Here is a 17,577-nt window from a genome sequence, read left to right as displayed (position 1 = left end):
CAGAGCATAAAAGAATACTGACATTCATATAGTTTCTTTCACATCTGCCAAAACAGAAACAATTTTCAGTGCAGAGCAATTAACTTCCCTATTTTCACTTATATTCTTTCATGTCTATGACCGTGTTACTGGTGTTGGTTGTAACGTCAGCCTCACGTTCACCTGGGTAGCTGCTGTGGTTCCCAAGACAGTAAAGCAAAGTCTTTCATGCTAGACTAGGAGTCCTGGGGCTAGATCCCATGCCCTCTTCCCCAAGTGTCAGGATTGCTTTCTCTAGTTTCCCGTTTCCTACAGTGACTGTCTGCTCTGACAGTAAACATTTTTTTCCCTGTTTCAGAATAGAAGTGTTAGCTACAGAAGTTTAAGAACTGACATTCATTGGAGTTCAGTAGTCAGCAAGGAGATACAATCACTAACCTGTCACTTATGAGTAGTTCAGGGATCTTTTTTTTTTTTTTTTCTTTTTTGGTGTCGAATTGAGGCCTGAAATGGAATTCTTTCTTTTTGAGTGCATCAGTTTCCAGTTAGGAAATTCTCACAGGGCAGCTATTCCAGCCCCTCAGCCACCGTTGTGGTCTCTGCAGATCTTGCTCCAGTTGATATAAATGTCTCTTTTGTGCCAGGGAGTTGTACAACTGGATACTGAATTCCAGGTGTGATCTTTGTTAATGTAGTTACATTCTCACAGGATCACTTTTTTAAATGGCATTTTGTATTCCCTCAAGCTAAAACTTGGTTTTGTTGCTCTGAAGGCGAAATACATGCACATCTGTTGCATTTTAGAAATAATAATCACTAATTATTGCACATTCATGTTACTGAAAACTGAGTCATGCACAAAATTTAAAAATCAAAACCCTCAGAGTTTTGGCTTATTCATTCATAAGTTTCACTATACAATAAAATATTAACTAAATTAAATACACATTTTCTTTTTCTAAGTAATCCCTTCAATATCAGTATTTTATTTTTAAGTGTCATAGACATACTTACCTAGTTTATTGGTTTTACAGAGTGACTAAATGGTATTGTTAGCCCATAAGAGTCCTGTTTTTCAGGAACACTGAGTTAATGCATGTCTCCCATAAATGTGGGTGAGAACAGTGCATCTAACTCACCGTGTTCTCAGCAGAGAATAAACTACTTCCTTATGCATGTGATATCCCAGTTACATTCTCAAATAATTCCAGTTGTAAACATTTCTTAATTACTTAGTGGTGCAAACAATTCCTGTTGAACATCTGTTGGTGACAATTACTGAAGAGTAGCATGTATGATTACTTATTTGTAGGACAAAAACCAATTACTACTGAGTTCAGGCGAGTTACTACTTTCTGGACAGTTATCCTGTCAGTCAGACGTACTGGTAACTAATTTGGTCTGATTGTAGCTCTGCTGTACTGGTGTTTAACATTCACATCAAGTCTGTTTTGTCCTGTCGATGCTCCAAACTGGTTTGATGCTGCCCCAGGAAAATGTAAATTAGATATGGCATCTCTGCTCTGACTTCTAATACATTTTAAAAAAGAAATTATTTTGTAAAGTTCTGTTGTACAGCTGAATTGTATGAGATATTGGGGAAGAATAATACTGTTGTGTTTTAAAAAATAGTATTTGCTTATTCTGATTTTGTTCCTTTTGTTTATGACTCATTTAATAGTCCGTACTGTAGAATGTGGAGAAGATAATGTGCTGCTTGTTTATGTGTCTTTCAATTCTAGCTGTCACTCTTAGCTTTTAATAAGTGAGTTAATAAAGGCCGTGGGCTGTGAGAGACTTCATGGTCTTTCCGATAAGTGGATCTGGGTTAAGATTTTATTTCTTTTGCATGTATAGCCTCAGTCATCTTTGACTCTACATAGATACTCTCTTTATCATAGCTACATCTGATGTCCTTGGAGACTCAAGCGTATTTGTCATGCTTGGAATTTTGAGACTGTAGATTTTTGCAGAGTATTTCTCTCATTTAGGGCATAATATGGATGGTGCTTTATTAACAAACTGCAAATCATTATCCACTGACCCTTCAAATCTTGTCTGGAAATTGAGTAGTTTCCAAGGTTCTTCTTTACACTAGCTTTTAAATGCATCATAAACTCAAATGTGTTTTCAGAATTTCAACAGGTAAACTGAAAGCTGAGAGTTAAGATGGAAAAACTAAGGTCAACCATGTTCTTTCATTATAAGTGCTCAATTTCAAACATTTAGAATATGGTTTTTCAGAATACTTGGCATTATGTAATGTAGTACAGCTCTCATGTGGGTGCAAAGCAGCTTCTGTCACCGTCAGGTGCATCTGCAAGTGCTCTGCACTTCTGCAATCTCCCCTCCTTTGCCTCGAAGTGCTTTTGTTGTGTTTTGTTTGGTAAGTGCGTGCTCCCGTACAGTTTATCATCTGATGCCTAAGTGCAATACATGTTCTTGTAAGAATTAAGAATGAGTTTAGACTCAAAAGGGGAGAATGGTGTTTGGTGGTCTGGTTAGGTCCTCATGAGCCTCATTAGATTTACATGCGCTCTCATGCTTTTAGTGACAGAGATCCTGTGTCTAAGTATCAATGTCTTTAATTCAGTCGTAAAGCATAAAATTGTCATAAATAAATTCAATCGTAAAGCACAAAAGTCTTCTCAACTAGTTTTAACTATTGGAAGGTTATGTGTCTGGGAATGCAGTTTTTCTTGCATAATTCTATATGTATTTACACAGAATCACGGAATCACACAATGGCAGGGGTTGGAAGGGACCTCTGGAGATCATCTGGTCCAACTCCCCCACCAAAGCAGGTTAGCCTAGAGCAGGTCATGTAGGAACGTGTCTAGATGGGTTTTGAATATCTCCAGAGAAGGAGACTCCACAACCTCTCTGGGCAGCCTGTTCCAGTGCTCTGCTGCCCTCAGAGTGAAGAAGTTCCTCCTCATGTTCAAGTGGAACTTCCTGTGCTCCAGTTTGTGCCTGTTGCCCCTTGTCCTGTCACTGGGCGTCACTGAAAAAAGCCTGGCCCCCTCCTCTTGACACCCGCCCTTTAGATATTTATGTGTTGATAAAGTCCCCTTTCAGTCTTCTCCAGGCTAAAGAGCCCCAGGTCTCTCAGCCTCTCCTCATAGGAGAGATGCCCCAGCTCCCTAATCATCTTTGTAGCCCTCTGCTGGACTCTCTCCGGTAGCTCCTTGTCCTTCTTGAACTGGGGGGCCCAGAACTGGACACAGGACTCCAGGTGTGGCCTCAGCAGGGCAGAGTAGAGGGGGAGGATGACCTCCGTCAGCCTGCTGGCCACACTATTCTTATGCAACCCGGGTGCTGTTGACCTCCTTGGCCACAAGGGCACATTGCTGTCTCATGTTCATCCCCTTATCCACCAAAACTCCAAGTTCCCTCTCTGCAGAGCTACTTTCAAGCAGGTTGACCCCCAGCCTGTACTCGTGTATGGGGTTATTCCTCCCCAGGTGCAGGACCCTACACTTGTCCCTGTTAAACCTCATCTGGTTCCTCTCTGCCCAGCTCTCCGGCCTATCCAGATGGCGCTGAATGGCAGCACAACCTTCCACTGTATCTGCCACTCCTCCCAGCTTTGTATTGTCAGCAAATTTGCTGAGGATACACTCTGTCCCTTCATCTAGGTCACTGATGAGTATATTGAGTAAGACAATGTTCCCCCTGGGGAACACCACTAGTCACAGGCCTCCAGCTGGATTCAGCACCCCTGATCACAACCCTCTGAGCTCTGTCCTTCAGCCAGTTGTCGATCCACCTCACTGTCCAAAGTCTTCAGGGAAGGAGACTCCACAGCCTCCCTGGGCAGCCTGTTCCAGTGCTCTGTTTACATCTAAATTAGTTGGGTTGGCTTCCGCTAACGTGAAGTAAGTTTTAATCTATGAGGTCAGTGGAGTGTAAGGGGGTGACGTTTTGCTTTCTGAGTAATTATTTCATATTTGGTTAGCAGAATTGTACCCAAAATTTAATTTATGATGTTGACTAGATCTTTACCTAATATAATGGAGTCTACTTCTCTGTAGGCACTCAGATTTAGGTGAGAAGAATCTAATTCTATTTTTTGATATTTGTGTAGATCTCCGCTGTGGCAAGAGGTGAACTAGCTTCTTTTTATATTACTATTTTTCTCAACTTTATTCACCTGAGAGTCCCGAAGGACCTTAGTACTAAAATGCAAAACTGTGTGTGAACTAATATTACAAACAGCCCTTGTGCCATAGGACCAGCAGGCTGTTATATAATTTTGGTGTATTTTTTATAAAAAAAGAAGGGCCTAGTGGAGATGGAAATAATAAAACCTTGTGGGTAGTAGAAAGCCATGCCAACCATGAGGAACTGTTGATGGAGCTTGCAAAGATGAGAAGCTTGCGAATAGATGGCAGATGAAATTCATTTTAGATAAATTGTTAGGTAATGCATCAAGGGGAAAGTAATTTAAATTGTGCTTACAGTAGTGCTGAGCTTAGGAGTATCCATTAAAACTTGGGAAGGGATCTTGGAGTCATTGTCAAGAGGTTTCTGAAACCGTCAGGTCTGTATCCACTGGCAGAAAAAAGGGCAATGAAATTGTCAGAGAACAAGAAAGAGGGCATCGTTTTGCTGCCGTCTAAAATTTGGCTTCCTGCAGCTTTAAGTATCAGTGCAGTTCTGGTCTCTGTAGTTTGACAAGGAGGTACTGGAATGAGAGAGAGTATATGTAGAAGAGCAGGCGTTCTCTGACTTCAGCCCAGGTTCAGCTCTGTGGGATTCAGTTTCTTATTAATACATGCTGGTAAATATATCTATCTTTAAAAGCCATTCTTTGGAAAAAAAAAAAAATCTGATAGTTCAATGCAAAAATGTTATTTTTTTATGTTACTGTGACAATTTTTATTCGCAATTATCAGACGAATAAGAAGATAACTTATTTTCATTGACCTTTTCATTCTTTGCATAGAGTTTTCTTTTGTTTTTTCTTTAGTAGGTGGTTGAACCGCAAGGAAAAGAAGAGCTTAGGTATTAAATGGTCTTACATGCATAACTTTGACTCCTGTAGTCTTGCAATGAGGGAGCTGGAATGACAATAAGCACAATAAAAATGAACACACAGATTATTGTGAGCAATTGTTTTAGCTCACACAAATAACAAATAACACAAATAACTGTCATTCTATATAATATAAAATCACAGGGGGTAAGCACAATAGAAATAATTGCTGTGATTAAATATGGACAAAGTACTTGATAGCAAAATAAAGCAAGAATACACTATTATTGATTATGTTACCAAAGTGCAAGGTAGCATTTTAAATTCACTAAAGATGATCAGCCTTCAAGTTCTTTGTAACAAAAGGACTATGTATAATTAAAAAAATAGCATGATAGGTTTTCTCAAAAGGATCTTGGGTCCTATGGTTCTTGGTGCCGCAACTTGAATCTGGAAGCCATGAATCTGGCAGCATTCATGGAGCAAGTTCAGATCAATTCACAATGCTGAGTATTGCCCATCTTATTTGCCAGGACATGGAACATAGTAAATTATATCCTTAGACAGGCAGGCAAGGTAGTATTTCTACTTGGCATTGAAGATACTTTCTTAAATAAAAGGGAACAGAAAGAAGTTACAGATAACGCTTTTGTAACCAGTTTTAGCAGAAAAATCGGTATGTTTATATTCAGCATAGTTCCTCTAAGGGTGATTTTCTCTGTGTGTGTTAGCAAACACTAGACATGCTGAATCTCTTCTGATGCTTCAGAGAAAACTGAAGAAAGAGTTTCTATCTAGGATATCATTGATACTTGCTATGCTGAAACAGGATATTTTGAAGAGTATTTCCGTAAAGCTGCCTGTTGGTTTATGTACAACTATATAGTTATCCCACAAGCTGAGAATCAAAATAATTTTCTCTTATAATACCACAGTGAAATGAATTGCAAAATATATTATGTAATAATTTGGTTTCTTGCATATATTCAGATATATGTCTGCATTTTTCTCATGCACACCACAAAACATTAGAGAGAGAGAAAATTTATGAAGCAGACTAACCACTCTTGTGTAAAGCCAGGTTCACTGAGCCTCTCACACAATAGTAGAGAGTAGGTGAGCATTTCTTATACTATAGTCTATAATGTATAGACTAAGACTGTAAATCACCAAAATAACAGCTGATAACAAAAGCAAGCATAATAGCTAAAATTATAGTTAACCTTTTCCCCAAATTGGTGGTATGCTTGCATAGCAGCATTTCATGCATTAAAATATCAAGGCAGTTTCTGCATTTCTCTTCCAGTAAATGTCTTTCTCCTACCTTCAGACCACTCTTCCTTGACCTGCTTAAAATATCTATAATATTTATACTAATAAATTTTGGCTAAACTGCTTGCTGAGATACCAATAATATTTTTATCTGATACTGAAGAATTTAGATGATGCATGTATTTATATAGATATATGTAGAAAAGAGGAAAAAAATAAAGTTAGATAATAGAGACCAAAGACATTGAGACATATTTGCAGTCATGAAAAAAACCAACAAGTAATTTCAGTTTTAACTGAAATGATTGTCATCTAAAGGAATACCCGTAGCTTTTCCTTTCTTCAACCAAAGGCAATTTATGATACCTCTCTCCTTTCACAAATTCATCATCTTTAAAAATGGTACGATGTTAGTGGATATTGGGCAATGGGTACTGGAAAAGACAGATAATAGAAGTTAAAGAAAAATTTGTAAACAGAGTAAAATTCTGGCACAAATAAGTTAATATTGCATATTAATAATTGGGGGTTTGTACCTTTTGAAAGATGCAACCAGTTGGTGGGTATATTAGGCTGGAAAGCATGGTGAAGGGCAAAGCATGTGCCATTGTAAATGGTAATTTATGTATGAATGATCTGTTTGCTTTATGCACAGAGAAAAACATACGTATCCGTCAATAAAGACCTTTTGATCTCAATAGAAAACAAATGAGAACAAGCAAGAAAACACGTGGTTAAGTAACTACCCAACAGTTGTTCATCGAGTGCTGGCATTACTCTGTGTACCATTAGCTGAACCATGGAAAATTTCACGTAACTGGTTATCTAATTTCAGTTATCTAATATAAAAATTCAATATTTAAAAAAAAAAAATTCCACCATAAATACTGTTAACATAAAAAAGCATGGGAAAAAAAAGCAGTTTTGAAGGAGAGATTGTTTTAATATTTATAGGTGTTTTGCTTGCTGAAATATTTTGAGAGCACGAGAATTTATGAAAACAAACATAATTTTCAGCTTCTGTATCTGAACAATTCTTTCCTCCATCTTTAGTACCTGTAAGTTTACAAAGCTAAACTTAACTCACTTTTGCTTTCCTCCATTTTGATAGAAGTCCTTTTGAGTTGATTTAGTCTTGTATTGGGGTATTTTTGCACAGGGGGTAGTGTTTAAATTCTGGACCAAAGGAATTGTTTTGATTTCAGTGTATAATCTTTTGTTTATAGATGTGTGTGATTTTTTTGAGGTCAATAATGTCATTATCTAGCTAGATACTTTTTGAACTCTGAAGTTGCCCTAGAATCTTGTGACTTGCTTAAAGTGAAAAACCAATGAGTTACTTAAAATGTAAATTAGTTTCACCTTAAATTGATCTAGAACATACGATGAAGTAGTTTACCACAGCTCATAATTTAGAATTGTGTTTCTTACCACACAATAGCTTTTTAAAATAACAAAACTAGGTAATTAAGTATGTAATTGTAGTTCCCTTCTTTTCCTAATTCCATAGCCTTTTCAGAAGATTACACTTTGGTTTTGATCACCTTTATAATCAGTATAGAGCAGTAGTGGGGCAAACTACAATGCAAAGGAGCAAGATTTTGAAAAAATGCTGGTAATTTTATTTGCTCTGTAATAGTGGGTGCTGGTATTGACTGCAGTACCACTGCAGAGAGCTGTAGGTAGGCGATGTATTTGCCTGACCTCAAATGCAGTGAGAAGAGGATGGCAAAGCTTAAAAGAGTCCATTGGAGATGTGGGAATTTCTGGAGCTTAGGCAGGGAAGGAGCATTGTATGAGGAGAGGTTATGTCCAAAGGAGTGGGACTGAACAGTTGAAAGGCAGGAGAAAGATGGTACCTCCAATTTTTCCTGGAGATCTGTAACCTCCAGAAGTGGGGAAGTGCTGATGGTGCTGGAGATGTTTCTTTCTGATCCCAATGAACTCTCTTTCCTTGTAATCAACTGGTATTCACACAGATGGAGAGACTAAAGCAGTTTAATGTAACTGTTCTAAGCTGGTCGATGCATGAACTGGTTTCTCTCTGATTTAATTTCTTTCTTGACAAGTTCAAATCTTTTGTTGTTCTAAACAAAAGTGTTTTTTTTTTCTTTTGATGCTTCTACATTCCAAAATTTAATTTCATTATCAGCTGTGTTTATTTGGAGATTAAGAGACAAATTGCACAATCTGCTTCAATGTTGTACTTGTGCTTTTGGGGACAAATAAATTTGGACCTTACATTTTGCAATTGGGTATCTCATTTAGAAGTGTAGGCTTCAGGGTCAGAGCTTTCCTTAGGCAGGAAACAAACATTCTACAGTAGTGTAAATGATGGCTAAACTTCTGTGATCAGTTGCTCTTTTCAAATAACTTGTTTTACAGATACAGGCAATAGCTTCTTATCTTTCTAAGAGGCAGAAGAGGATTCAAAACTAAGCAACACTTTTCCTTACATTTGAATCGATTTTTCAGCTGCTCGTGTGGGGAATATGAATAGATTTGATGTACTAGAATTCCTTTCCAAATTGTGTATTGCAGAGGTTAGTCCAAGGAACCTTTTTTTTCTTCCAACTTTCTATGATTTTGCACATTTCTTTCTGTCAGACCCAGTAAGTCCCATCCATTCCAGCTTGTTCATAGGGTATGTATGTATGGCGAAACACTGGGACAGGCTGCCCAGAGAGGTGATAGAAGCTCCATCCCTCGAAACATTCAAGATCAGGTTCGATGGGGCTCTGAGTGACCTGATGTGGTTGAAGATGTCCCTGTTTACAGCAGAGGGGTTGGACTAGATGACCTCTAAAGCTCCCTTCCAACCTAAACTATTCTCTGATTTTGTGGTGGTTTTCAACTTCTGAAATGTGCAGTGCTGTAGTAGTGTTGTACTATAAGCACTCCATATAGTTCCAGTGAGTGAATCCCAACTTGTAAAAAAAAAAAACCACAAGGAGCACCTGGACCAGGGCATACATCTCGTTTGACTTCCGAGCTTATGGCCCTCAACAGTACTGTCTGCATCTCTGACTTTTTAGTGCAAGGCTTTGCTGTCTGCTGAAGTTTGCCTGTGAGTGGTTGTCTACTACGATCCGAGACACATGAGAATTTTTTTTTTAAATTGTAAGAAAATCAAGCGTTTGAAAAAAGTGTGTTTCATTATAAAATATAGAGTTCTTTTAAAGACAGTGCCTTCATAGTACAGAACTGAAGACAGAAAAGAACAAAGCCAGGCTACACTGCACAGTGCTCGCAATGGCAGAGTTGCTGCAACATCTGAATTAAATCTTGTTTAATTACCCGTATTTATTCTGAAATGCTGTATAATCAGGTAGTAATTATGTCTTACAGATTGAATCACAATTATCTTTCAGTTTCTGTCTCATTCCAGTGATCTTTGTGTATAAGAAAGCTTAAAACTGTAATGTAATTGTAGGGTTTTTCTGTTCCATAAATGCTGATGCTTATTAATAGATAGTAAAAAACCCCTTAAAATAAATAAAGTTTTCATTAGAGTTTAGCTAAAAGAATTTTCCTAGCTATTGGCCTAATCTCAAGCCAATGAATGAAGCTTTTGGTACTGAGCCTTCATGTGTTTTTTTTATAGATCCTGAGGCATAAGATGGGTTAATAAATCTGGGAGCTGCAGCATTTTCCTTGGGAGGAATGGGAAAAGATTTTAGATAAGAGAAAGATACTCATTTTTATGAAGGGACAAGAGTGCATGTGAGATGGTATGTCAGAAAAAAATATTTAAAAGCAGCTGTAAGTACAGATGTGGAAATGGACTAGTGCAAATGGCAAAATGCTGTTGATTTGAATTAAATTATCTGATGTTTCTTCTGAAACTCTCAGTGTTTTAGCTTTGTAAAACCAACATACAGTGTATTAAGACTGAAGTTCTGTGGTCAGTAATATCTTACTTACTGTGATACAATAGCAGAGCACATAACGATACATACAGTTGGCTCAAGCCTCAATTAGAATTTATTCCTAAATTTCATTCTTTTTTACACTGTTTGACTGTTTTATGGCTAGAGAACTGCTCTCAGTTAAAACAAGCTGAAATCAAGTCAGGCTAATACAGGTCCAGACAAGTCCAGAGATGCTGCATTGTTAGATGTGTACAAAGCCTGTGGACCTTTTCTGGTAATAGTAAAATCATGTTTAATGGCTTATATGTTTATTTAAATTATTTTTTAAAATATTGTTATGGATGCTAACTAATTCCATGCAAAAGTGTTGAAAAAAGTTACTTCTGTTTTTCACAACACCATTCTGTACCATCTTTTGGTATCAACAGAACCTTCTCTTTGCTTGGATGAGAAAGTTTGACTTTATATATAGTTATATATAAATGTTCTCATATTATGATATTCTGTTGGGATATGATATGTTCATGGAAGAACTGAGCATTACATTCCACTGTTGGAAACCAGATGTTAGTTTTGAGGCTTCATCAATGTTAAATCTCATTTTCATTTTATAATGTGGAAAACCAGTTATTTCTGTTATCCCTGATCAATAGCACCCTCCTCTGTTAAGAATCAATGCTAGTGTGTGTGGTTTTGTCTAGTGGAGATGTAAAACATGGCACTTATACTGTCTTCATTGTGCCTTATCTGCTCTGTAGGGGATGGCCACTGAGCTGGTAATGGTATGCACATGCATAATGCGTATGTATATACATACTGGGAAAATTAGATGTTCCTCTGTTACTGTCTTATGTTCTTGCCACCTACTTATTTGTCCAAGTGCTTTCAAGAGATATCCTAATTATTAGCTACTTTGCATTTCTAGAGAACTGGTGCCATTTAGTACACATATGACTCATTACGAATACTCTGGTTTTGCTTGGTGTTCTCACAGTGGAGTTAATCCCCCTTTCTAGTTGAACGGTTCAGGCTCTAGAGGTCCTTTACAAAGGATCTCTGTGTTGAGTTAATTAGACACAGGGTGTCTGGGATAGTATAAAATATGGATTTTTATATTATTAATAATGCTGGTATTCACAGTGCCTGCCTTTCATCATTGCACATGTGTTACAACCATACAACTTTTTACAGTCTTCTAATGTGGTGTAAAAGCCATGATTTGAGTACGTTAAATTCCTTTCACTCAGTTTATTTTATGGATAAACAAAAATCAGGTTAGAGAAAACATGCAGTCCATTAAACCTTCATTAGCTATAATGTCACACTGATAAAGGGAAATGCTTATATTACCAAGTTAATGCAAGTCCTTCTTGTGTTCTCAGTTTAGACTTTATGAAGTTAACCTTTATTCTGTCTTACTTTGTGTTCAATATTACCATTTAAATTACTTGTGCTCTTCTAATCTGTCCATGCAACTCTTATGTGATTCATGTGGCCAAATTATTTTTATTCTAAGCTGATATTCTTTTGCTTTTGAAAATATTAATCTTCCCAGTATCCATATATATGTGTGTATGTGTGTGTGTATACAGTGTGTATGTTGTTTTATGCCCCTTTCCAGGCATTATTTCCAACAAGGGGGGAAAAAAAAAAAAAAAGAGGAAAAATCTGGAAAAACGGAGATGTATAGCACCTATATATAAGCAGTTCCATTATACAAATAAATGACAAAATTGCCTTACAAAACATGAAAGCAAATTTAGAATTGCAGAACAATGGAGGTAGGAAGGCACCAATGGAGATTGTCAGCCCTGGTCGCCTGCTCAGAGAAGGGCCAGCAAGAGCAGACTGCTCTGGCACATATCCAGGTGGGTTTTGAATACTTCTGAGGATGGAGACTGCACAGCCCTTCTGGGTGACCTGTTCTGGTGTTTGACCACCCTCACAGTGAAGATGTTCTTCTCTCATGTTCAGAAACAAATTCTTGTATTTCAATTTGTGCCTGCTGTCTCTTGTCCTGTCCCTGGGCAGTGCTGTGAAGACTTCAGCTCCATATTCTTTACTTCCTCCCATCAGGTATCTGTACACATTGACAAGATGCCCCAGAGCCTTCTCTTCTCCAGGCTGAACAGTCACTGTTCTCTCAGCCTCCCCTCTCATGAAAAGTGCTCCAACCCCTTAGTCATCTTTGTGGCCTTTTGTCAAATGTGCACCAGTATGTTTGTGAACTATGCAGATGTGCATCCTTTGGATGTAAAAATACAATTTTAAAATGTATTGAAGTTTTTTAAGAGCAAATTTTCTTTAGATTCCAGTTCAACTTGTTCTCAAAGTACTTGAGCAATTTGAAAATTCAGCCTAACACTCTGAGACGTTCTTGTCTTGTATAGAAGTAAAATAAAGAGAATGCCTAAGAAGATAGAGTCAGAAGGGTAAATATGAGATTTAGTTAAAAAAGGAGTATATTTTCAAATCCCAGTATTTTCTGTATGAGGCTATGAGCCACAACCCAGTGGAACAATGGATATGTACATCAACATATAAGCTCTTAGGACATGACACCTTGATTAGGAGAGAGGTGTGGGACATGAGGTAGCCAGTTCCTTAAACACCTTTTGCATTATAATGGTGAACTCATGATATAAACATAAAAAATTTTGATATTTATGGCCAGCCAAATAGTAAGTATTTAACATGGTAGAATTTGTCTAAATTATAAATTCTTTTGTAATTCTGTATTTATTGTCTAGGTTTGTAAAATGGACAACTCTTTAAGGAATGAAAGCGTACAATTCATACAGCCTAGATCTAGGTGGTTACCTAATTTTCTGAAGTGCTGAGCCACCCAACAAGTGTAACTGAAGAAAGATTCTGGTTGTTTGGCGATTGGCATTTCTGACATCCAGCAGATGCCTGAATATGGATTTCATGGTTTAGTTCCTGAGATCTGTCATTGAGGAAGGAGAAAGTTTCTTTCTCTATTCTTTTTTGTTGTTGTTATTACTGTGAGGTTATTCAGCAGAATTGGAGCATCCACCCTTAGCCAGCAAGATGGATGTAATCCTTCAGCGTTGCAGTCATTTGGAAATGTTTGTAAAATCAATACATGCACTGAACAGCAGAGACTTAGCTCTCACAGAGAGTATAATGGAAATACCTCGGATTATGCACTGCAAATTTGTCTAGAGGAAAGAAAAAAAAGTTAGATACATGAACCCTCTGTAGAGGAAACAATTTGTTTCAGCCAGGGAATTAAAATAACTTACAGTACATTCTTTAAACGTTAGGAGAACAAAACTTGACACAAAAATCTAAGCACCGCGATGATTTATATCCTATTGCTTAGTTTGTAAGAAAACAAAGAAGGAGAAGCAGAGAGGCATGATGTCTAGTAGTGTGCTGGAGAAGAGCTGTACTGTGAACTCCCGGAGCAGAATGGATTATCAAGGGGACCACAGTTCTCTGGGGAGAGATTTTCAGCAATTTTGTGAAATCGTTCACTTCAAAACCTTGTTCTCTAAATGGTCTTGTAATATATCATAGTGTTGTGATTTTTCTTTTTTAATGTCATGAAAGTCTTCATTGGCATTGCCTATGCCATGCACAAGTTGGAAGAGGTGTTTCTTATCAAAGAGTGTTTGTCAGATGTTTCATTGCACACAAGTGAAAAATAACTGTTTAGCAAGAAACATATTATGTGCATTACAGCCATGGCATCATTGCTGCATATTTGGAATTCAGGCTTCTTAAATCAATAAATGAAGATGAAAAGTTGCCTCAGGAATTTCTTATTGATTATAAATCATGATTCTTAAGTATATCTACTTTAGCTGATAAAGAAGGATACCTGTGACATTGAAAAATCATGGCCAGGTCTTTTCTGCGCAAAAAGAAATATCCACAAATGAAGTATCAAATCAAAAGTAATCAAAATGAAATAATTTTTTTACCTTCTCCGACTCCAAAGGAGCAAAGAAAGCTGGTTCTGTGAAGTTCTGTGAGTTGGTAGATGAAAGGAGCAAATAAAGGGATGAAAGAGAAACACCTGATGTGTATCTACACTAATCCTTGCCAATAGAAATGCTTCTGAAATCAGACACATTCCTTGGGTAGCTTTTGTAGAAGAACAAAATGATAAACAGAAATAGATTCAGTATGCTTCGTATCCAGCACATTCCTATGGAGAAAAAAAAAAAACGTAATTGTGACATCCTGAGGGAACAGATGTGTATCATTTGCATATTAATTATCACTGCATTGATTGAAATTGAGTTCTTCAGTAGGCCTCTATTTACATTGGAAAACATGGTGGAAACTTCATTTCGCTTACACTAGGATAAGCAGAGAATCTCGGTTTGCCCTTAGCACTGACTTCTCATGGTACTCATGGAAGGCAAAACCTATTGCAAATATCTGGTGGACCTGTGAAGGATTTTTGTGCATTCCTGGTGCTGATCACTTGGAAATCCTGTGGGACAGTGTGTTGGTGGGTAGGATTTAGTGGTAGCAGTTCTTAAATGTGCTTAATTATAGTTCAGAAGAGAGTTCACCTGTGGTCCTTAGAAATGGAATACAACTATGGTATCGACCTTAAAATGCCTCGACTGCCATTTGTGATGGCTAGGTTAAGAAAATAAAAAAGGAGGAAGGAAACTAGCTGCATGTAGGGGCAGTCCTCGTCCATAGTTAGCAGTAGTTCTGACTCTTCCTGGAGGACAGCAGAGAATCGTGATGCAGAGAAAAGGTCTGCCGCACCATGGATAGCATTTTTCAATCTGAAAGTTTGTTTCGAAGTACGGTTGGCCATTCCTTCTCGGCTTCAGGTCTTAATTGTGTTTGTCAGGATTTCTGTGGGTTGGTTGCAGAATTATCATGCCTAAGGGAAGGCTTAAGGCTACTGTAGGAACAGAAACCTTCACTTGCACTGGCCTCGACTGCAGAAATTAGAGGAGTTTCAATGATACGCCTAACCTTGTGCAGCACGTGGTGGATTGTGTAATATGTAGCTGTAACAAAAGCATTTGCATCGCATTGGCAGGTTGCAAGATAATTGCAATGGAAGATGATAAGTAGATTGCTTCCCTAATCCAGTTTAAAGACTCACAAATACTGGTTGAAATGTTTGAATGAGTAGTGACTTAGAGCAAGTAAAGCACAAGCTTGTGTCATGTTTTTTTAAAGACAGTGAGTTTCAGTTTCTCCCTGCTATTTACTCTGTGTGCCTCTTTTTAACTGAATGTTTTTACCATTCCTGTTAAAAGAAACTACATGGAATTTCTGCATTTAAATTGTGCCCATGAAATAAATGCTGTTAAATTTTTTAAGGTTGATGACAAAGTTATTTAGACCTAGTGTGATCAGAAAACACCTGAGTGTGATGACGGGATCTGTCAGTATAGATGAAAATGGTATGTGATTTTAGGTGTTTATTGAAACAAAAAGGAAGGATAATGAAAAATTGTATTAAATATGGGAGGTTTACATTTTAGGCAAATCCGGCAACTAGAAAATGAGCATTTACCAAAATACTGTCAAATAAAACTTAGAAATAATCATTTTTCTTGTTAGTGTTGTTATCCAGCCTTTTTTTTCTGTTGATTTAATACTGAGCTGTTAGAGAGTAGCGTAGGGAAAAGCGATCTGGGGGTCCTGGTGGGCAGCAGGATGCCCATGAGCCAGCCATGTGCCCTCGTGGCCAAGAAGTCCAGTGGCATCCTGGGGTGGATTAGAAGGGGGGTGGTCAGGAGGTCGAGAGAGTTTCTCCTCCCCCTCTTCTCTGCCCTGGTGAGACCCCATCTGGAACAGTGTGTCCAGTTCTGGGCCCCTCAGTTCCAGAAGGACAGGGAACTGCTTGAGAGAGTCCAGCGCAGAGCCACAAAGACGATGAAGGGGGTGGAACATCTCCCTTATGATGGAAGGCTGAGGGAGCTGGGTCTCTTTAGCTTGGAGGAGACTGAGGGGTGACCTCATCAATGTTTATAAATACAGAAAGGGCGAGTGTCAGGAGGATGGAGCCAGGCTCTTCTCAGTGACATCCAATGACAGGACAAAGGGCAACGGGTGCAAGCTGGAGCACAGGAGGTTCCACATTAACATAAGGAAAAACTTTTTCCCTGTGAGGGTGACAGAGCCCTGGAACAGGCTGCCCAGAGAGGTTGTGGAGTCTCCTTCTCTGGAGACATTCGAAACCAGCCTGGACGCGTTCCTGTGTGACTTACTCTAGGTGGTCCTGCTCTGGCAGGGGGATTGGACTAGATCATCTTTTGAGGTCCCTTCCAACCCCTAACATTCTGTGATTCTGTGATCTATGTGGATGATACCAAACATTCATAGCTGATACGATTTTTCTATGTCCATGGTAGCATGAATGCTGAAAAACTCGATGGATTTATATCTGGAGAAGTTGCCATTATTTTAAAAAAATCAATCATATTCAATATGCAGCATGCAGTTTTGTATTCAAGTCTAGTCTCAAATTGTGTTATCCTGTACAATTCCTTAGTTTTGCTATGAAGCTTTGACATCAAGAAATAGTGAAATCTAGGTTGCCTGTAGAGTCATAATCCTTCCTATCATCTAAAGAGCATATTATATTCTATATATACAAATCTATACATTGGTATAGTGTCACACCCATTATTTACACCTACCTACTCTTCTGATTGCCAAAAATTTGTGAAAAGCATTTATATTAAAAGTTTGAAGAAAACCTCCCACTTTCATAAATAGACCACTAGGGCAGTGAAATCAGTAGCACTAATTCTTGCATGTTATGCCTTTCAAGACCACTGCTTTAAAAATGCATCTGTACAGTAAGGATGCTGAACATAATCCTTACTTTATTTTGAACTCCTACAGTTTAGAGTCTCTTCATCTGTTTTTGGTATAGCTAACACAGATAGGATTTTGTCTTCTAGTTGAGTATTTCACATTTATTGAAATAACTTTCATTGAAAGGGATTGATACCTTAACCCAAATCAAAGTCATAAAAGCCTATCGGTGTGAGATGCAATATTCTTTCATTTTAAGCAAAGCCTTATGAACCAAAATAACTAGATTTGTCAAGCTTTATTTTTAATTTCCTGTACAATTTTGTCTGGCTCTTAGCCACTGAATTTTTGAAACACCATTCTCTACAAAATGTAACTATATTTCTACATTCGCTTTTCTCCTAGTACAGACTAATCAGATCAGTTGTCAAATTGTTCCCATTGCCTGTTTTTCCTGCATGTTAATAAACTCTGTTGGTCCACTTTTCCCATCTCTACTTTAGCATTCAAGTGTCAATGTGAATGAGATGTTAAAGTTCTTTCATGTACCTGTTCACTTCTTGGCAGCCAAAGCTTTGACTCTGTAGAACAGGGAAAATATAACTTAAAATTTGGGCTCCATAAGTAGTCCAGATCTAAAAATTTCAAACTTATGTTTGAGAAGGTTTAGATGCTTATAAGACAGGTTTTTTCTAATTTTTTCCA

At 37.8% G+C, this 17,577-nt stretch overlaps 1 protein-coding gene across 1 annotated transcript in view; it reads left to right on the top strand.

Annotated features, from left to right (window-relative positions):
* The window catches only part of SLC36A4 (solute carrier family 36 member 4), a 106,821-nt gene that overhangs the window by 64,030 nt on the left and 25,214 nt on the right, over positions 1–17,577 (top strand). The window lies entirely within an intron of this gene.

The sequence above is a fragment of the Leptosomus discolor genome, chromosome 1 (assembly GCF_034619465.1).
Source record: "Leptosomus discolor isolate bLepDis1 chromosome 1, bLepDis1.hap2, whole genome shotgun sequence".
NCBI lineage: Eukaryota > Metazoa > Chordata > Aves > Leptosomiformes > Leptosomidae > Leptosomus > Leptosomus discolor.
This window is presented reverse-complemented; position numbering and strand designations above follow the sequence as displayed.